General features: G+C 48.0%; 1 protein-coding gene and 1 long non-coding RNA gene across 2 annotated transcripts in view; one reads left to right on the forward strand and one right to left on the reverse strand.

Moving 5' to 3' along the window:
* Positions 1 to 276: 276 nt before the first annotated feature.
* Positions 277 to 21134, forward strand: part of CLDN14 (claudin 14) — a 38576-nt gene continuing 17718 nt past the window's right edge. The window contains exon 1 of the mRNA XM_069474960.1: positions 277 to 446. The gene's annotated coding sequence lies outside the window, so the exon portion shown is untranslated. The remainder of the gene's footprint in view (positions 447 to 21134) is intronic.
* LOC138387836 (uncharacterized) lies at positions 400 to 19225 on the reverse strand. Its single transcript, XR_011233990.1, has 4 exons — positions 19076 to 19225; positions 11208 to 11505; positions 2802 to 2871; positions 400 to 2289 (listed from the first exon to the last, which is right to left on the reverse strand). It is a non-coding gene; the product is annotated as an uncharacterized lncRNA (long non-coding RNA).

Genomic DNA, 21134 nt, shown 5'->3' on the forward strand with positions numbered 1-21134 from the left:
ATTTTTCCAGACCAACATTGGCTTATGTGGCTTCAGACTCTGGGATTCAGAATGGAAAGATGAAACCTTCACAGCAACTTGGAGTTTTCTTTCAAGGGGAATTTTCTTTACAGAATATTTTGTTTTAATTGGTAATTAAAGGTGGGCAAAACATTCCTGTAGTAATGGGTTTTCCTCCTCTCCAAGCCTGTCCCTCCAAGAGAAACAAGCACAGGCAGGGCCCCAAGGCCTGCCCTGCTAACTAGAGGCAACTGCTCCTAATGGTTTATGGTCTGGTCCACTCAATTTCTCATGTGTCACCTTTCTAGGGGCTGCAAGGCCCAGCGATCTGGACACAGGCCAAGAAGTCAAGAACTGTTGAAGCCACAGTCTCCATTCTCCTACTGACACCAGAGACCACCCAGCCCAGGGAAACCATATGGCCTCTTGTTTTCCTGATGTATGAGGTGGGTAGAATGCTTTTCCCCCAAAAGAGGACTCCAAGGGATTAATTAGTTAAAACCTGTAAACATGTATCATTATAATTATTATTCCAGTTTCTAGTCAAAACTGAACTGGCCAAAAGGAAAGAAAATCCTGACACTGCCTTTGAGGGCAGCTGCCACTGCTTTTCTGGAATTTCCAGTCTGGCCGGTGGAAGAATGTCCCAGGCAAGCTCAGTGCTTGATTGGCCCAAAGCTGTGTGCCTGCCACAAGTGAGGATGAGGAGCCCAGGACTCCAACCAAGCCCTGCACATACTCAGGCTGAGGGTGTTACGCTATTTGCTGTAGCAAAGGCTGGACATCGCCTGTGGCTGGGGGACACAGCACGTCTACAGTAAAGCCCTAAACCTTTGAGTTCTCTGGGGATTGACAGGTCGAGCAGGCGGTCAGGACGCAAACTTTTGGTTTCTAAGAGGTCAGTCTAAAAGCGATGCCTCTGAGACGTCCGAGGTTGTCAGGGAGAAAGAATTTCTGCATGTCGGGGGCAGCACTTCCTCTCAACAGTGACTGTGCCCCCGCCATATTTATCTTGTTCCTAGGAGTCTCTCAGTAGATGCCTCAGCCGGCTACCACGGCTCCCCTTCTCTGGGCTAAAAGATTCCATCTGATTCCAACCCCAAATATCTACCCTGCTCCTAATTTAGCCCAAAGTAGGACAAAGAGCTGCTCTGGTTTAACGTTTCCAAAGCACATTCGGCCGGCCTGTGGTTTGCGGTCTGAGCTCCTCCCAAGATGGCTGACACCGGAAGTGCCCAACACCGGAAGTGCCAGAATAGGCAGGCAGGCAGGCAGGCGTTCCTCCCTGTCTGTAGAGCCAGGGCCTCCTCCCGCTCAATCAAAGAAAGTTAGAACACAACACAATACCACTCCAGCCTTGCCCAGGGCCAGGGTGAAACAGAATAATAATTTTACACTGCTTAAACGGGTGGTTTTAAAATATTTGTTCAATATTTACTTAGAGGAAAGGCTGAGTGCTCTAAATAAATAAAGGAAGGGCCCAGCAGAAGCGGAGGAGAGAGGGAGAATTAGGGGTAAGTGTGAGCCTCTTCCTTCCCTCTAGAGAATTCATTTCTGGCCTCAAATTTGCAGCCTCTTCTCAACAAAACAAAAGCCCAGTAATTAAGGGTACCTACCTGTCCCACTAGGCAATCAATGCCCAAGAGCAGACCCCTTGAGATCTAACCCCTCACTCCAGAACCTTCCATCTCCCACACTGCCTCTAAGAAGGAGAGTTCTGGAAAAGGCTATCCTTTGTGCATCTTGCTACCATTTTCAGTGACGATGCAGCAATTTAGCTGGCCCACCCTGGTGAAAAGGAGATGTGGTTTCTTTCCACGTGCACTGGGAGGCCTGAGTTCTCTAACCTTATTACAGGAAGTGGCTCTGTGCCGGCATGCCCCTTGCCCACCACTCCTGGCTCCCTGGGGACCCTCAATGTATCTGTGGGATAGGCCGTGACACAGGCAGTGCACAGGAGTTAGGAAAGACTGCTTGCTCTGTGGGGCTTTGTAAGCTTAATTCTGGCTTCCTACCATGATTCCCCTTTCAAATCCCCTCCGTCCTCTCTCCCAGTCTTGCAATGCCAATTACAATGTCCATCAGGATTGCAAAGGACTTTTCCACCTCTTCCCACAGCTCCCTGAACTTCACCCTCTGTTTCCTCCACGATTTCCATGAAGGCAACTTGAGCTGAGTAGAAACTGGTATTTGACGCCGAGTGTAATACTCTTCCTTGGTCTCTTTAGGGCAAGCCCAGGACGATCACTCAAACACCTCTTACCCATAACTGTGGGTCAGAACCATTCCCTAGAACAAGAAATAAGTGTCAGAAGAAAGACCAAGGTGAAGTAAACAATGTGTTTTGCAGAACATACTCAGCTCAGGACAGCACTGGAAATACTCGTGGGCTAAGAGTGTGTGCAGTGCAGTGTGCTGAGCTAAGGGCTCCTTCCTCAGCTCTCATTGGCTGAGAGTAGAGTGTGGTATGTGTGTATGTGTGTGTATACACATATGTATGTGTGTATAGCTTTATTTATTTATATGTGTATGTATATATGTGTGATAATTATATACAACTTTTAAGAAAAATATTTTTGAGACCAATGGTATCATAATCACCGTGGAATTAAACAGAAAACGCGAGTGTCCCATTTGTAAAGGTTCACAGCGCCACTGGTTGCCAAGACACTCCCTGTATTTATGAAGCAGAGCCAGGCAACATTTTTTATTTAAGTAACCAAACCCAATTCCTTCCCTCTCTCTCATTCCTTTCCACATAGTAAATAAACACTTAGGCAGTTGTCTCTGGGCTTTCTCACCTGGTGGTGGCTGTGGTCCCTGGAGGCCTTGGGTCCTCTGCCACATGTTCCACTGGGTTTTATGGTGTCCCTGGGGGATGGTAATGCTTGTTACTAAAAGATGTTCACCAGTCATGGGTGAGAGCAAACCAGAAGTTGTGTGCTTTTTCTTTGTCGATGTCTCTTGCACTTGAGGGCACTACCATTTTTTGTGACAGCTTATGCCAGGTTATGTCTTTGGCTGATGGATATTTGTTGCCATTTCTTGTAACCCTTGATACTCTGCAATGGACACCTTGTTCCCTATTAAATTAATGTATATTTTACTTTAAAAAGAAATCAAACCACATAGCAGGGTGTGATGTTAAAAATGAAAATTCTTCTCCGCAACCGTGACTCTTAGCTCTGCTTCCCAAAGGTGACAGCTGGAAACAGCTCCTTGTACAGCGTTCAGAAGGTTTCTCCACATGACCAAAGTGCATAGGCTGCCTTTTTACACAAACAGGATTGTGCTGTAGTCCTTGTACTTCAACTCACTTCCTTTCCTTAGAACTGTGTCTTGGAACTCTTTTCATATTAGTACCTAAAGAAGCATTTAATCTTTTAATGGCACATACAATTCCATTGTGTGGATGTACCATAAGTTATTTAACTAATCTCTTATTAAACATCTAGATTGTATCCAGTTTTGTTCTCTTAGAAAGAGTCGATGAAATGAGTATTGGATACTGTATTACACATGCCTTTGTTTACTTTAGATGTACAACTGTAAGATCTCTTTCTAACAGAGAAACTACTGAGCTAAGAAGTATTCACAATTTACAATATGATAGATATTACTGAATTATTTTCCCCAAAAGGCACTGACAGTATGACAGTGCAACAGGGTATTTTTCAGAGAAGCAAAGGGCCTGCTCACAGTTCTCCATAAATGGAATCCACAGTGCCTTAAGATTCCCTTCCATCAAAGCCAGCTGATCTTGGTTGGATCAAGCCAGGCAGGGGTTAACTATGTATTTCTCTTCTGAAGCTAAGTATGTAAGACTTGGGCAATTCTGAACGGGTTTGCATTTTCTTTTCACTGCAACTACCTGAGTTCCTCTTGTCCTGAGGGCCGTTGCAGGCTTGCTGTTGTGTGTGTGCATCGGGCCAGGGAGTCTCTGGGCCTTGGCAGAACTGGTGGGGCCGGTGAGCTGCTGACTGCAGGCTCAGAGACTGGGGCTGCCCGAGGTGTTCAGTTTTTAGGATTTCTTTTTGCCTTTTCAGTCATCCTGCCCTTCACAGTCAAGGTGCCCTGCTTTTGCACCCTTCCCTACTCCTGCTGTCTACCAGAAAATCATCCAGGGCAGTGACTGGGTCGTTGTTCTGGGGTTCCCTTTCCTGGGAGCTCGGGGTGGGTTCTTTGCAGTGCTTCAAAGGCTATCCAGGGTGAAGGGCCATTTTCCAAAATTCCAATCTGTTATGAGCCAATGCTTTTGTAAAATACTAGAAAAATCGAATTACTAGAAAAATGAAATATAAGATAAAGACATTTGTAAAATACAAGCCTAGTTTCTTTCCATTAGATTTAACGGCCATAAAATTACTTTGTTAATTTGCTATGCAAGTTTTGAAATGGTTATTCTCAATTTCTGTTCTCATCTCCATGGAGATGGGTGAGACTTTGAGCAGCAGTGCTCTGAGCGCATCTCTGCAAGCTTCGTGGGCTTCCTTGTGGCTCTAAAGCTTGCATCATTTTGCTGGAAGAGTGATTGTCACCCAACAGGGAGACTCTTCCAGGTTTTCAGCCAGGGAGGCCCTGGGTCCATGCCTAGGGCCAGCGTTAGGCTTGGGTTTAAGCTCTGTTTAGCCCCATAACCCTGGCTCCCCTGTCCATCTGGTTTTTCCTGCCCTGGTGAGCAGTGACTCATGTGTGCAGGGTACCATGATCTGCCATCTGCAAATTAGAAGATACCATATTCTTTCCTTCAAGTTCTACTTTTTACTTCATTTAAGTCAAACATCCACCCTCCTGTCAGCATTACCGTCTCTTCTCTCTAACCCGCCGCAGACTAGTCATGAGTCGTGAGATGTGAATTCTGGGGACGTGGATAGAAAGGAAGCAGTAGTTTTCTGTTAAGCCATTAAAACTTTTCAATTCTCTTTTTATATAATTTTATACTTTGTGAGATATTAATACTTCGTATAGGTCTTAGCACAGAGAAATAATGATTCACAACTCCCCAATATATGAGATTGTTAAGTCTTTTGTCTTTAAAGGGGGCAGACTCTTTCACCTTTAAATACTTTGAGAAAATTAGTTTTCCGATTTTATTTGGAACCTCAAGTAGCAGATCACAGCAGCATCTAGTGGAAATTTGTGGTATAACAGTTGGAGTAGCTTAGGCAGAAAAAGAAAATAAAATAATTTTAAATACTGTATTGTAGTTCATCGATTATCTAACCTATATTTTTACAGTTTTTAACATTTGTGAAGTTGGCATGTGGTTTATAATATATGGCATGTCATAGTTTAATGAAATTTTTTTTATCAGTGATACTTAATCTGACAATTGATGACATCTTAGTTTCATCAGAATACATTTTTTCATATGAAACTTTGTAGGCTGTCATTCAGTCATTCAGCAATATTTATTGAGCATCTAGTTTGTATCAGGAACTTAATGGTTTGTTGTATGTGTTATATCCCTTGCATATATTTTAGTTGCATTATATTCATAGCTTTTGACTGTAGTGTACAGTGTAGATCTTTCTCCTATATGACACATTAATGCATCGATACTAATCAGACCTAACTCCATGAGTTTGAAAATCCATTATTTCCTACACGCAGTAGTTCTCAACACTGGCTGCATTTAGAACCATCTGTAGAGTTTTCTAAACTCACTTCTTATACCACATTTCTCAGAGATCTGAATTAATTGGTCTAGAGGTGGGGCCTGTGCATTAAGACATTTTCAGGGCTTCCCAAGTGATCTACTGTGTAGCCTGGGTTGAAAACATTGTCCTTCATTTAGGTCAGATGCATTCAAGATGATGTAAATGTTTTAATAGATAGGAAATATTCAGTGTTTTGTTTTATAGTAGACAATTTATATGTCTTATTATTAATACCATCCTATTTATGAATGCAGAGAAACTTTATTAAAGCAGTAATAGGTAACACTGAAACCACGATATTCAAGGAAATATTTGTTCCTGAAGACATCAAGTAATTCATCAAGTAATGCATTATACAACTTGCATTTGATGCTTACACATTCCATATTATTTGAAGTGAACACCACAATAAGATCAGGAATGCTGATGAAGTGTAAAACAGTAGCTATAAAATTTACGAGATATCACAGCAATGTGTCTTCAACATACCATAAACCCTCTCAAGTCATGTCTATATACTAAGAGAGAAAAAAATCTAAGATATCCTTTCCTTGGAATACTTTTTTCGTGGCTGAGAGTGAACTCTGCTAATTCCAGGACTGACCCCTAAGCATACTGCAGGGATGGCATAATTGCTCCTGGCCTAGTTAGTGTGGCAGCATAATGTGATACCAGAGCAGACCTCAGCAGGGATAAGGGTAGCATTTCATGGGGCCAGCTTGCAGAAGAAAGGACCCCATTCATTTCTGGTTCCTACCTCTCGCTAACTTTGTAATCTTGGACAAGTTACTGAACTTATCAAGTCTCTTGTTCCCCAATATGCAAAATTAGGGTGATAATTCCAAGGTCAGCTATTGTGGATGTTAGAGTTAACATAGGTAAATGTGTACTCATGGAGATTTCTTCTGCTTTTAGCTCACTGCGGTGTTTTCCAGCATATTCCAGGCAGAATAGCACCATTAACTCTTTCCAGTCTCCTTGGTCCAGTCTCTATAATCTGGCCTGCAGGGTTCACCCCTTTGGGGTTCCTTGGATTTGGTCAATAAATGAGTTTTTAAAAATTCATAAGACTTTCTGTCCAATGTTCTCTCGTGGCAGAATAACAAAATCCTAAAATACATTCACTTTGATCTCCCTCTCTACATCAAAAACAACCCTTACCAAGGGCCAGGGGCTGGCTGGGAGCGTGGGGTGTGTCTCTTCAGATAGAAAGAACCATGGGGCATTTAATTTAAGGCCAGGCTGCAGAAAAGAGAGATTAGTGGAGGCTCACAGTCGCCCATCACAGGGGTGACCCTGTGGGCATGGGGCAGGGGGCTTCGCCCGTGTCAATGCAGCAGAAGCTGTAGAAGAGCAGAAGCAGGAAGGAGAAATGCAGCTGGAATTTTGGGAGTTCCTGGCCTGTTCCTTAAAACCCATAAATTCCAGTTCAATCTCATAGTCTCAGCCCCCCAGTGACTTCAGGGGGACCCTGACTGTGCTACCAGAGTCAACCCAACACCCATGCCTTTGAGCGTGACCCTCCCTGAGTCAGATGACAGTGGCCATATTCCAAAGGCCTTGCTTGATTTTAACCTGTTTCTACCACCCACAGTAGTGATCCCAATCATGCTTTCACTTTTGAAAAGAAGCATGATGTGGACAGAAACTCCTATCAGTAATTTATTCTAATTTTTTTTGCCGGACATTATTAATTGGACATAATGTATTTTAATGCTCTGCTGATGTGTCACTATAAATGGTAGCTTTCTTCGTTTTTCATGTTGCTGATATAAACTGGGCAGATACACCTAGTGCAAATAGAGGCTTGAGTTCGGTGAAATCTTTTGGCCCTCAGATAAGCCATCATCCTTCCTTCTCCAAGGCAAGGAAAGAAAATTGGGGGTGACATTGAAGGGTCCAGGATGTGGCGGGTCCTCCACCAAGCAGAGGGAGATCCTATAGCTGAGAAGACGCTCTCCTGAGCTGCTCCCCATTTGTTAGCTGGGTCACCTGGGGCCGCTTACTCAACCTCTCTGAGTTTGTTTTCTCATCATTAAATGGGATCTAATCCTACCCACTGCGTAGAGTTCTGTGCAGATGAAATGAAACAATGTAAATGGAGAAGATGGCACAGTGATGGTGACTATTATTAAAGTGTAATGTGGCACCTATTTGAAACTTGAGAGTAAACTTGAAGAAAGATCAGCAACTTACTATGGAAGGTTCATTGACTCTTTAAAAGAAAAGAAAATATGTAAGCAACATAGGAGCTAAAGAATGAGATCTGTCTCCTTCTGGGGAAATTGTCCTTCCGACCCTGCGGTTGGTCGGCTGGATGTGTCACAGTCTGAGGCATCACAGGTTGCAATAACAGGTCCGAGGCTGCAAAGTCTGAGGCGGCCTCATGTCCAGCCTGACCTCAGGTGAGCTCCAGCCGAGAGGGCAGGTGCAGGGAGGCGCCATCCAGCCCTCCCCATGTTTCATTTCGTTTGCCCACCCCCCGGCTTCTGCTAGATCTGGCGTTAGGCTCCTGGATGTGGGGCCGTGTGCTAACTTGCAGTGAACAGACTGAAAGGAGGGAACTTTGCAGCTAAGCCAAGTCAAACATCGCTGTGAAAACCTAGCCTGAGCTGCCGCAGGGTGTTTCCAAAAGCAAAGCAAACATTATAAATGAACAACATGCTCTAATTCTCTGCCTCCGGGGAACCAGCATGGGAAGACAGGTAGACTGTGTTTGCCGCTGGGGCAGGCTTCTGGGCTCAGCGCTGCCCACGCGGTTGCTCTGAACACCCCCAGATTTTCCCCACCAGCCCCTGATTCTGTGAGAATGTCGCTCTGCACTGGGAGACTCCTGCAGCCCTAGAAGTGATTGATCACCTAGGACGCAATAACTCACTGTTGGCTTTGCCCAGCTGGCTCGGTGAGCTGTAGTCAGTCACTAGTTTTGTCTTCGGTGCTGTAGCCCAAGAATCAGTATTTGCTGTCTATGTGTCTAGATCAGTGAATCTCAGCTTTACCCCGAGTAAGAATCACCGGGATTGGGATGGGGCTGACGTAACAGCCCAGAGTGCCAGCCTCAGTTCCTGAAATTCTGATCTGGTGTCTGGGTGGAGGCCCTGGAACATGCATTTCAACAAGAGGGGGCAGGCAGGCCTCGGGCACTCCTGTAGACCCTAAACACAGGTAAACCACTCTATTCTAACCCCAATCGTTTTTTATTACTAACCTGAACTCACTCAATCCCTCTGAAGAAATTCTCTGTAGGAACCCAGCCCATAAAACCAAATGGCTGTATCTGTGCAAGTTTCCAGTGGAAACTATGCTCGGCCTCTGCCCTGCACCATGCAGGCGGAAGCACAGATACGTCACGGTCCTGCCTGCAGTAAGCCTAAAATCTCGTTGAGGAAATGGCTTGTTAGTGACACCAGTGAACCAGAGAGGTGACGAGTAATTCGGGGATGAAGTCTCCTGCCATCTCATCGCCGTCGGGCCCTGGAAACAGAGGACATGGGGCAGCCTGGGGTGCTCTGGAAAGACCTCAGGGAAGCGTGTTCAAGGGAACAGCATGAGCCGGCCCGGCGGGAAGGGAGGAGGAGGAGACGGAGGGACCAGGACGCGGGCTGGAAGGGTAGAGCAGGGTGGCGGCTGGAGACGGGTTGGGGAAGGCTGTGGAGAATTCGGGTGCAGTGGCTCAGACTTGATCAGACAGGTAGAGGGTGAATGGGTTTCTTAACAGGAACATAATACTAAGAGAAGGGCTTCTTCTGGAGCAGAGGGGAAGCCACTGGGGCAGGCACAGAGACAGCTGGGCCGCAAGGCTGGGGGATGATTTCAGTGTCAGTGGAGACTAAGTTGAATAGTGTCCCCCCAAATTCATGTCCTTCCCAGAACCTCAAATGTGACTTATTTGGAAATAGGGTCACAGCAATGTAATCAGTGGGATTAAAAGGGGGCCATCCTGGAAGGCGGTGGCCTCCAAGCCAATCTGACCGACCGCTCACTTGTTACAGTGGCCACAGGAAACCAACACAGGGGCTTGAGGAAGGAAAGAAGGTTGAGGACAGGTCTCCAGGCAGGGAGGCATGGCAGGGCAGTGGCAAGGAGTCCCTGAGGCCCAGAGAGCCCAGCAGGAGTGCAGACCTCCCTGTGACAGCGTCTACTGGGTGACGGGGGTGGGGGCAAGGCCTGGGAAGAGGAAGCCGATGGGCACAGCCGCCTGGTCTCTCCCTGCTCATCCTCCTATTCCCTCTTCCACGTGTTTCCTAAGCAGATTTCATAGGAGCCACATACTTGGTAAAGCCTTTTGAGCCTTCTGGTCATTACGTGTACACCAAATGATTGTTAAGAGCTGGCCTTGTTTCCCACTTAGGTATTGGGTCGTTTCAAAGAGAAGATTACAATGCTCCCATTTTCTTCACTAGATTATACCCTTGACCTTCCCCTACCAATTTAAAATTGGAGAAAGCTGACACAGAATGGTCCCACCCATGTGAAAACTCTAATGGCCAGTTTCCCATGCAGGGTGGGGTTCATGCCCCCCAAACTGATGTGTGCTATGTGGCTTACTTCTCGAGACTTGCCATCTTTGGTATCGTCTCTCTCCCACTTCCGGATGAAATTTCCTAAGATGCAACCACAGAACAGTTCCCCTCCTTTCTCACGTGCCCTGAGACTGGCTAAATTAGAAAAAATGAGAAAAAGAAAGAAAGGTGCATCATCCAGGTGGATGGATTGCAAAAGGATGCCCTCACCTGGGTGGCTGAATTACAAACAGTGATTCTGAGTGAATCACATAGAAGAAAGGGGCAGGACTCCTCAACCCCTCGGGCAAGGACCAAGCCTGGGCCATCCAGCCCTGGTTGGATTTCAGCTCCCACGAGGCCCCCTCAGAGGCCACCTTCATGCAGGGCTGACGCTGCACAGGAGAACGAAGCACACTGGCCCCGGTTCAGAACTGAGACGCCCTTTCTCCTGCCTTTGTTGGAGCTGGAGGACCTGGCTAGGAGGTGCCCCACCTTTCTGTGGGCGGCTGTATGCCACCGCCAGTTCCTGCGTGCGCATCTTTCCCGGGGTGGAGGGGAAGAGTCTGCTATCAGTCTTGTCCGTTTGCACATCCTGGGTGCCTGCAACAGCGCTCAGTTATAGACACGCAGGCTCACAACTCGTCTGCTGAACTTCGGTGCGCATATCCCGTCTGGGACTGGAGATCTCTTGTTTTACTCAATCAACCCGCCAGCATACAAGTATTTTTCCCGTCAGTTGTCCTACTGGTCTTTAATGGCTACAGCCAGACAAGGGATGCAAAATACAATTTTGTGTAGATCTCCCAGGACCAGAGAAAAAGTATTATTATTACTATTATTTTACTTTTCTTCTTCTGTCTCCACTCACAATTCTCCTGGCTCACAAAAGCAGCCACCTCCTCCCTGTGAGTATTGTCACTCTGTGCTGTCACCACCAGTGGCTGAGACTGAAGAGTTACTGCTACTGAAACCACCATTTCCATCCATTTGCCTTGATACTACCCTGAAAGCAGCAAGGAAATGAAACCACAGCCCCACTCACCTCCCACCGGAACGACACTAAAGCCACTGGCAGCAGACGGAGCCCGGCTCGTAACTCACCCCTGTGAGGCGGATCCTGCAGGTGTCTTAGGGCGACTGGGACCCGGGTGGGGGCAGTGAAGGTGACAGATGTGACCTCAGAGGGGAACAACGTCTCACTTAAACGGCGATAAAATAAGGAGTGATTTCTGGACCTCGTTCCGGCTTTCCTGGGCTTAGGTCAGGCCTTTAAGATGATTTGTGCAAAAACCTTTGAAGTTCAATATTTTCACAGCTCACACGGGGCCTCCTTGAGTTTGCTGAAAGATAAGAGTTATTGGAGATATGAAAGATCAATTTGAAAGGAAGGGGAAAGAAAAGAAAACAGACTCTCAGCTGCTTCATGTTGGAAAGCAAAGAAAACCTGTGTTCCCTGCCAGCTCTTTTCCTTCCTTCCTTCCTTAGCTTTCTTCCCCCTTGGCTGGGGGAGCCCTGAATGATTTGGGAGCACTTGCTCTCGGGGGTCCACGCCAGCTGATTTAAACTAGGAAGGGGGCACCAGGGAGGGAGGCTCCATGGAGACGCCTTGGGAAGAGCTTGTGCCCTAACCCCCGACTGGTTCTAAATTTGAAGGAATTTGCCCCAGGAGAAAGGCTTCTAAGTCACCTAAGATAGAGCACAGTCCTTCAGAGACTCCAATTTTTATTACACGGGGTATCAGCTTCCCAGGGCTGCCGTAACAAACTTCCACAAACAGGGTGGCTTAAAACAGCTGAAATTTACTCTTTCACATTTCTGGAAGCTAAAAGTCTGGAATCAAGTGGTCAGGAGGGCCACGCTCTTCCTGAAGGCTCAAGGGAAGAATCCTTCCTGGTTTCCTCCAGCTTCCGGTCGTTGCCAGACATCTACACCATGCTTTGGCTTACAGCAGTGTAACCGCGATCTCTGCCTTGTGTTCCTGTGGCCATCTGACGTCTGTGTTTCCTCGGTGACTCCTTCTTGTAAGCACACCCGTCATGTTGGATGAGAGGCCCACCCTACTCCAGTGTGATCTCATCTTAACTAATTACATCTGCAACAATGCTACTTCCAAATACAGTCACATGCTGGGATTCCAGGTAGACGAGAACTTTAGGAGGACACTACTCAACCCAGTGCACATGAGTTCTACATCACCTTGGCTCTTAACCTGTGGGTCAGGGGGCTAGCTCCAAGCTCCAAGCTGTCAAGACTGAAGCTGCTTCTTCAGCTCCTCATTGTAAAGCACTGGCATCTGCATGTATAAAATGTGCATAGTAGCACCCGCTTCTTTGATTAAGTCAGATCATGTTTGCATTTTTGGTATGATTTCCTCAGGCTACAAACTCAGGTAGGCAAAAAAATTGTAAATTCCCTTTTCTATAACAAAACACAATTTCTCTCTCAAGCCTTCATCCCACCCTGTAATGGAATTCCTAAACCAGACAATTCGACAAAACTGAGCTGATTCAGGATCAAATTGACCCAATCAGACTCGCCGGTTCCCTTTCTGTGGGGGGATTCGTTCTCAGCCCTGGGCACCCAGGAGCAGCCGGCGTCCGAGGGAAGCGGAGGCAGCACCCGGGCCTCCTGTGTGGTCCTCGTTGGGACACAGATTTGGCAGGGATTTCTGCCTCCTGTGTCTTGGAGCATAACCGTTGTATTAGTTTGCCAGGAATGCTGTAGCCAAGTGCCACAGATGGGGGGGAGGGGATTAATCAACAGAAAATCATTTCCTCACAGTTCTGGAGGCTGGAAGTCCCAGATCAAGGTGTCGGCAGGGTTGGTTTCTTCTGCGGTCTCTCTCTTTGGCTTGCAGATGCCACCTTCTCCCTGTGTCCTCCCGTGGTCACCCCTCCGTGTGTGTCTGTGTCCTACTCTCCCCTTCTCATAAGGACACTGGTCCGACTGGACAGGGCCCACTCTAGTGACCTCATTTAACTTAATTACCTCCTTCAGGCCCTGTCCCCATTCTAAGTCCCTGGGGGTTGGTGGGGGGCAGTTCAGCCCGAAACAATCGTCCCACCAGGCCAAGGCAGCAGGAGCTCAGGTTCACTTGAAGTGTTCAGGTGTGCAGGGACCACGCTGCTTCTTCAGTTCTCTTCTTCATGAGACCTTCTCCTCTGGGTAGCGGAGGGGACTTTAATTTGTCATCAATACTCTCTTGACCCGTCTGGTTGAAACAGTGTCCCTTGACTGAAATAGGCTCTGTTAGGTAAATGTTTATTCATAGATTCAACTCTCATCAGTGCTGTTTCTCTCTTCCCTGCCGCCATATCCTACATGGTGACCAGGGCATGGGAAAGCGCATGGGGAAAGGGACAGTCTCCTGGTCTGTGCCAGGCAGCTGTGCTGGCCCTTGTGTGGGTGCTGGCGGGTATCCACCCAGCACAGGTGTCCCTGCTGAAGACCAGGGACTGGAGGTTTGAGCTTGGGGGCTCTCACATGTGACCAGGCCCACCATGGTGAGCCCCCCAAGGTCTGGTGGAATTCCCACTCTATCCCTGGCCAAGGAGGGCTCTTTGCAGCCATTGACTCCCAGCCAGACTCTTCCCGCTTTGGGAACATATGAGAATCCCTGGGTCCCCCCCAACCACAGAGGGGATGAAGGCAGTCGGGACTCCTGACTTGAGCTCATCTATCCCACTTTCCTTCAACCATGCAGTGCCCCACAATACCTACCCACATCCCCGTGTTGAGATGGGGCTTCCTCCAAGGATTCCAAACATGGAGCAGAAGAAAAGCCCACTTTCTCTGGGCTCCCACTCCAAAGTGTTAGACACTGGGGGACATTGGGACATTGGGGCAAATGTGTGGACACCAGGTCACCTTTCCTGCTCTCTCTTCTCCTCCTCATGCACCAGAACCGGAGGATGGAGCTTCCCCTCTTCCTCGAGGCAGACAACTATATGTGATGTCCTGAGTTTTCTGGATTATAAGAACATCAAAGGTCAAATCCCCAGGCATAGATATTTATTATGGTAACAGGAGCCAAAAGGATTTTGAAAATCATCTCTTGCCAATGCCTGGCTTACAAGAACACTGTCTTGCTGAGAACATAAAAATCTACATTGGATATCAGAAGCTGAAAACCTAGTCTTTCCTGCCATTTCTCCTCCCTGCTCCGCCTCCCAGGGCAGCCAGAAGAGCAGCCCTCTCTACTCACAGGCTCTCAGTTCAGGGGACCGTCTCCCACCTGCAGAGCTGACCCCGAGGCTAGGACAGGATGATGCCTCTACCCAGACCTCACTCTGAGGTTCCTCTTAATCTCCTCTCAGGTGGCAGGAAAACAAACCAGCAAACAAAAAACGGGCTAAGTATTCTCTCAAGATCAGTCCATCCTCAGCTCCCAACTTAGAGGCCAAGAACTTGACAGAGTTCTTCCTGGGTCTGATCTGACCCATCCCTCCCCATGGAGACACTGTGCCTCAGAGCCCTGAGCTGGAAGGGGGGACTGTGTGAATTTCCTCATATGCAGAACTTTATTCTCTCATGGTCTGGCGGCCAGAAGTCCAAAATCAAGGTGTCAGCAGGGCTGAGCTCCCCCGCAGTCTCCAGAGAAGATCTGTCCTCGCCTCTTCCAGCCTCCTCCGGCTCCCAGCACCCCGTGGCCTCCCTGGCTGGCAGCCGCAGCACCCCAATCCCTGCCTCTGTCTCACATTGCTGTCCTCTCTCGTGGGTCTCTTCTCCTCTTACAAGGACACCAGCCATTGAATTTCGGGCCAGTGTGACCTCATCTTAACTTCATTACATCTACAAAGACCCTATTTCCAAATAAGGTCACGTTCTGAGGTTCTGGGTGGACATGAGTTTTGGGGGGACACTATTCAACCCACTTCAAGGACTCATCGGTCCTGCTTCATGTGCTGTTCTTATGCCAGTGCACAGACCCAGCACAGAGCGGGTGCTCGAGAGGAGAGTGGTGCTGTGTTTTCATGACAGCCTCTCGCACGACCTTCAGACGTCACCAGCCTCCTGCAGACACTGGCCCACAGCGTCTGCTCCGGGCTCCCCCACCCCACCCCTTCCTGAAGCAGCCCCACTCCTCCCACAGATCGTTTATGATCACTTGCTTATTTGTTTATACCCCTCCTTGTTCCAAAAAGGATTTCGGGCAGAGGGTTTTTATTACCAGGCTAAATGAACACAGCGAGACCCTGTAGCAAACACAGTCTTCCCTACAAGCATAAATTTCCAAGAAGCCATGAAAAGACCCAAAAGCACTTGGAAATTAAAATGATCGTGTTAAGTTTGACATTGGGATCCTTTTCTTAATTTTGTTGTCTACTGAAACGCATTGTGTTCCTTGCTGTTCTGCCTTTGAAAGCTTTGTGCAGTGCTCCCTGTTTTCTGGTAAGCTCTGTGGAAAAGGCCCTTTGCTGAGAAGGGAGATCCTGATTATTAAGAGCTGAGGAGAGTGGGTAAGTGCCTTGTTTTAGGGCACGAACCTTAGGAAAGAGACTCTGTGAGTGAAGCTCATCGGGGCATCGGGGTATCTGGTGACCCTCGTTCACCCGCCAGATCTGTGCCCTGCAGCCACATGTGACCCTAACTGCTTCCCTGGAGTCAGGGTTTAGGGAAGCCATTGCAATGTTTTGTACCGAAGATGATGGATATGCTGCCTCTGGATTTAACTTGATGCAGAGGAAGGCCCTTCCCTGCCTCGAGGGTGCCCTCCTTTTCAACTGTTTACAGAGAATTTAGAAAGATTTAGCTTCGCTGCCGCCAAAAGTCATTTCAAGAAAAAAAATGTGTGTCCAGCTGTGTGTGTGTGTGTCTGTGTGTGTACGTGTGCATGTGTGTTTGTGTGTCTGTGCGTGCCCATGGGTTCATGCATGTGCACATGTGTCTGCATATATCAGTTGTGCTCATGTGTGTGCATGTGTTTGGGGAAGGAAGCAGAGGGAGGGGAAGGTGCAAACAAACGTGGTTCCGTGTGCTCAGAGCATCCCTCTCCCTTTGGAAAAGGACCCGCTGGTGTCGAGTGTCCCTAGAGCCTCCACCTTCCTCATCCCTGTACTGCCTGATCCGCGACAACCGCGGGATTTTGAAGAGTTTCCAGCGAGGCCTCAGCAAAGTCACCCCATCCCTCAGCCCTAGTGGACACAAGCTGGCCTAGGAGTGGAGAAAAAGACCTCTCAGAAAATAGTCTGCACACAGCTCCGCCTTGGACCTGCTTTCCTGAAACAACTCCTCTGACGGGAGGGTTGGTGACTCTGGCTGGCCAGTGGGGGAAAGAACTTAGGGCTTGGTTCCGAGGCCTAGGGTGAGGCCCAGATCTTCCTGTGACCGGCTGGGAGGACTGGACGAGGTGCCGGGCAACGATAACAGCCCCTTGTAGAGTCCTCAGCAAGATTAAATACCAGTCTGTGTCAAATGCTTAGGAAATTATAAGGCACACTAGGGGTTCATGTTCAGGGGACAGCAATTAGGTGGCGCCTAGGACAGGTGTGTCCAGCATGACAAGTGGATGACTCTGCAGTCATCCAGGCCCACCTGAGGCCAACACTGGCCCCCAGGCCCTGCAGCCAGCTTCCTGCCACCCTTCCCTGTGAGGACACTGCGGGACATTCAGTGTGTTGTGGCCTTAAATCCTGACAGTTGCCCAGCCCCCAGGTGGGAGTGGGGGTGGGCAGGATCTGGATTTGCCACTTGGCTCTCAGCATTAGCTGGAATAGAGATGGGAGGAAAGAGCTGTTTTGATTCATATCTCAGAACATTTATTCCAACAAAACTCCTGACTCTAAACTAGTGTCCAGCTGCAAGTCTGCATTTGGTGGGGCAGTCCGATTTGGAATCGCTAATATCAGACCAGTATGTTCTCTGTATATATTAATGTTTTTTACACATATCATAAAATTTACCATTTTAACAGTTTGAAGTGTACAGCTCTGTGGCATTAAGTACATTCATATTGTGCAACCATCACCACCGCTCATCTCCAGAACTTTCTCATCTTCCCAAACTGAAACTCTGCCCCCATTAAACAATAACTCCCCATCCCCCATCCCAGCCCTGGCAACCACCATTCTACCTTCTGTCTCCATGCATTTGCCTACTTTGGGGACCTCATAGAAGTGGAGTCATAAAGCATTTGTCTTTTTGTGACTGGCTTATTGCACTTAGCACAGTGTCCTCAAGCTGCATCCGTGTCATAGCATGTGTCAGAATTTCCTTCCTTTTTAAGGCTGAATATTCCATTGTACACATACATCGCATTTTGTTTGTCCCTTCATCCATTTGAGTGGTTTCCATCTTTTGGCTATTTGAACAATGCTGCCATGAACATGACTATGCAAATATCTAAGTCCTTACGTTCAATTCTTTTGATCTCTGTATATTTTAAGACACAATTTTCTGAATGTCACTTCTCATGAAGTGGTCCCTGGGAACCTCAGCTGGGAAGTTACTGGTGTCTGTCTCATCCAAAAGGTGAAACCTTCCAGTGTCCAGAGTACCGATGTGCAATGAGCAAATACAGGCCCATGTTGAAATGTCCGCTGCTGAGACTGTTGTCAGCTAAATTATGGGCAGCAGGTGAACAAAAGTGAGGTTGCCTTTCACAAATGTGTTGTGTGAATTTCCGAAACTTCCCATTGCAGACCAACTGCCCAGCATAGCCAACACATTTCTGCTCTGACAGCACCAAAGAAGCTGCAACCTGAGCTAAGATGTATCTAGCCTTTGAGAATGCAAGCATAAATAAGAACCTAGTTACTTCATTTCCCCACTAGTCTTCCCTATTAAATGCCTTTGCCCATCAATTAACATTCTATTCTCTATTTGGAAATTTCCTTACTAAACAAATTCCGACCCTCAAGTAGACTATGAGGCACTATTAACCAAGTTATTTATGAAGGATTATTTCAAGAAATGGGAAAATGTCCTAATTCATATTTGATGGGAAATAGGTTCTCCACAGTAGGCCGTGTGGTTTCCGGACAGTGACTTGGTTTACCTTTATTGTCACTTCGTTGTCACTTATCTCAGGATGAGAGGGTGTCCAGAGGCAGTCAAAGGAGCAGCTTCAGAAAACAAAACAAGGGAAGGCATCTTGCTTTTGCTTTGTATTTGGAAATGAACTTGACTGCTGCAATCACTAGTATAGCATCTTTTGCTCAATTGATTAACCTGCATTCAGGCGTCACTGGTGACAGATGAAACCTTTCTGCTCCTAATGAAAATCACCTTCTCACTATATGTCATAGAAATAGTAGTAACCGGGGAGCCACAGATATGACTGTTAGGGGTTGAATTCTGTCCCCCGAAAGATATGTTGAAGCTCTAACCCCTGGCACCCGTGAATGTGACCTTCTTTGGAAATAGGGACTTTGCTGATGTCATCCAGCCAAGATGAGGTCATTAGGGTGGGCCCTAATCTAACGTGAGGAGTGTCCTTATGAGAGGAACCACGTGAAGAGAGGGACACACGGGAGCACCGTGGGGTGAAGGAGGCAGAGACCGGAGCGACGCGGCTGCAAACCAGGGAACGCCAAGGAGGGCGGCCCCACGGGAGCTTGGGAGAGGCGAGGAGGAGCCACCCCGAGTCTCCGAGGGAGCACGGCCCCGAGGACACTGTGACTTTGGACTCTGGCCTCCGGCACTGTGAGAGAGTAAATGTCTGTTGTCCCAGGCCTCCCAGTTTGGGCAGCACAGGACACACAGGCACTGGCCAAGTGTCAGGGCTGTTTACTTGGTGAAAACATCTGAATTTGCAATTCATTCTTTATGTCAGAAAGGACAAGCTTAAACCCAAGAATATGAGGCTCTCGAATCCAGAATCTAACGGACATTCATGCCTAAGCAGAATCTGATTTGCACCCTCTTCCTACCGCCCTCGTTTTGGAGGCAGTGCCATGGGATTTTCCTTACCAAAGTGTCTTCCTGTCACGACAGCCCAGAAACCACAGTTCTGAATCCAGACCGAGTCTGAGCGTGGATGGTCTAGGCCCCCGGCCCCTCCACTCTAGTGGGGCCATAAGTCCCGAGTCCTCCTCAGTGAAGAAACGAGACTACCCACCCCTGCAACGGATACATACCTGCCCCAGCCCCCTGGGCCCATGACAGGGTGAGGGTGGCTCTGAGGTCGGTTTTCCTCATTACTGTGATTGGCCCTCTCCTGGTTCCCCATCCTGGCTCCTGTCCTGCCCGAGTCACCAACAGGCAAGGACGGAGACTCCTCCACCACACGGCCCCGCCCCAGACAATGCCACCATCAATGCCAGGAACCCAAAATGTCCCAAGCCCCCATACCAGCACCTTGGCAACCTGGCGCCCATGACACCCCTCCCCTCGAAGGAGTGACGAGAGCTCCCTTTCAGAGATCCCCACAGTGGACAAGGGACCAAGCCAGGCACTTTGCATCCATCAGCTCATAGGACGATGCCCTTGCTAATCCCCAAGCTCACTGTTCTTTCAACCAAAGAGAGAGGATCCCTTTCCAAGGCTGACCTGTGCTCCCAGTCGCCACGGACAGAGAGGAAACCCTGTTCCCTTCACTGTGCGGCTCCATTGAGGTCTCAGAGGAAGCAGCTTTGCTCTCTGGACCTCACATGACCTCTAGACCTCGCTGGACACAGACAGACCCCATGACTCCAGACAAAGGTTGGAGAACTTTCCAAGGCCCAGCCTGGCAGCCCCTGCTCAGACAGACCCACGGTTTGAAAGTGAGTGAAGCACCTTCGCTCTCGGGCAGCCCTTCGGTTTTGACACTTTTTTTGACACTTGCAAAGCCGACACTGGGGCTCCCTCCTCCTCCTCCTGGCCTCTGGACGCAGTTGACAGAGACACAGACCCCAAGTCAGAAACACCACACCTGGCCATGGGGTGGACGAGGCAAGTAGCCCGTGCCGAGATGGGAGGCTGTAGCAAGGCGTGGGGAGAACTTGTGGCCTCCAGCTCATTTTGGAGACGTGATACAGTGCAGTGATATGAGCCCAGACAGCAAGGCCAGCCCGCCTGGGCTCAAACCCTGCCTCTCCCATTTACAGCTATGTGACCCTGGGCAAGTTATTGAACTTGCTATGGTCTCTGTTTTGCCATCCACACAATGAGGTTAATAGGAGCAGCTATCATGAGTCATTTACACCTCCTTAGCATTTTAGAATTTAAAATAAGATCCCAGGGCAGACGTGGATGGCAGGTGGGAGGAGCCAGAAGGAGGGTCCTGGTTCGGGAGAGAAGGGCTGGAGCCTCCAAGACTAGCCTTCCTGGCCCCCTAATTTCCCCAGCTTGGGCAGGCTCTGTGCCGCCTGTGACCGCCCCTCTGAGAGGCAGGGGAAGTATCTGTCTCTCTCGCCAAGCACCCCGGTGCTCACACACACTGCAGCTCAGTCACTATTTGATGAATGAAAAACAAATCAATACTTTTATATTTAGATTTCCATCACATAATGTCCTGGTGACTTTGCCCTCTGGCCCAGGAAAAGCTGTTTCATCCCTGTGGAGCCAGGGTCACAGGCCTGGGACTTGCATACTTCAGCCCAGAACAGGAACAAATTGTTCCAAAGAAAATCTAGACTAATAAAGGTTTAATGAAATGCCTACAAAACATAACATTTATGCCCATTCATTGTTAAACACAGTGTTCCTTAAAATACCATGATATCTTAAAACAATTTGGAGCTTACATTTTCCCTCTCTGCAGGATTTCCCATGAACCCACGAGTGCCAAGAAATAGAAGCCAGTTGTACGCTAAATGGAGTACTTGGAGCCAAATCATCCCAAAGGCAAAATTATTTTTTAAAAATTCAAAAAACAAATTCTGGCATAGAATTATAGATAATGTGGCTGCATCTTACTCTATATGCTAGTATCCCTAGCATATCCCAATATTCCTAAAATATTGCTGCTCAGCAAAGGCAATTCTTCTATCTCCAGGTTGGTTCATTCCTTCAGCAACCTCATTCCAGCTGTACACATGCTCTAGGT

Source organism: Eulemur rufifrons, chromosome 7, assembly GCF_041146395.1.
Source record: "Eulemur rufifrons isolate Redbay chromosome 7, OSU_ERuf_1, whole genome shotgun sequence".
Lineage (NCBI taxonomy): Eukaryota > Metazoa > Chordata > Mammalia > Primates > Lemuridae > Eulemur > Eulemur rufifrons.